Source organism: Chrysochloris asiatica, unplaced genomic scaffold (genome assembly GCF_000296735.1).
Source record: "Chrysochloris asiatica unplaced genomic scaffold, ChrAsi1.0 scaffold00053, whole genome shotgun sequence".
Taxonomy (NCBI): Eukaryota; Metazoa; Chordata; class Mammalia; order Afrosoricida; family Chrysochloridae; genus Chrysochloris; species Chrysochloris asiatica.
Genome location: NW_006408571.1, coordinates 7718670 through 7719686, shown reverse-complemented (window position 1 = coordinate 7719686; position 1017 = coordinate 7718670).

The following is a 1017-nucleotide window of genomic DNA, read 5'->3' as shown; positions in this document are numbered from 1 at the left end:
AATTCTGTTGGGTCACCTCTCTTTGAAATGGGCACAAATATGGATCTTTTCCAATCAGTCGGCCAGATAATTGTCTTCCAAATTTCTTGGCATAGATGAGTGAGTGCCTCCTGTGCCACCTCACTTTCTTGAAATATTTCAATTTTTATTCCATCAACTCCTGGAGCCTTGTTCTTTGCCAATTCCTTCAATGCACCTTGGATTTCCTCCTTCAGTATCATTGGCTCTTGATCATATGCTACCTCTTGAAACGGTTGAACACCAACCATTTCCTTTTGGTACAGTGACTCTGTGTATTCCTTCCATCTTCTCTTGATGCTTTCTGCATCATTCAAAATTTTACACAGAGATTATTTCAATAACGAAAGTCGAGGCTTGAATTTTTTTCTTCAGTTCCCCCAGCTTGAGAAATGCTGAGTGTGTTCTTCCTTTTTGATTTTCTGATTCCTGATCTTTGCACATTTTGTTGTAATATTTGGATACATTTATTATTACATTCACCCACTTGGAAATTGTCATCTTTGATGGAAGGAATATAATATTTATTGCATACTTGAAATTTTTGGTAACATTTTATTGTGAATTATATGGTAGTTTCCATGGGAGAACATTGGCTTTACATTCACCCTATTGTATATAGTTTCATTGCCATGGTTACAATCCCCTCCATGCATCATCATCCAACCAAAGGATATACCCTGTATGCCTGCACCCTGGTTGTCAGCACACAGCCCCTCTCCCTCTCTGGGTCTAGACTCCCCAGCCGCTCCATCTCTCCATGTCATCGTATCTTCCTCCATCTCTGGCATCACTGCTTCCCTGGGGAGTTTCCAAAACTCTGCTTTTCTCCCTTTATGGTCCAAGGGACATCCATTCCTGGACTGCAAAATCAACCACTTCCCTCTTTTTGCTACAAAACATCCACCTTTACATTTCCAACCCTCATAGTCAGTCCTGAAAGCAATTATTCACTACTGTACCACAAAAGACCTATCCCCATCTCCTTTCATTAGCCCC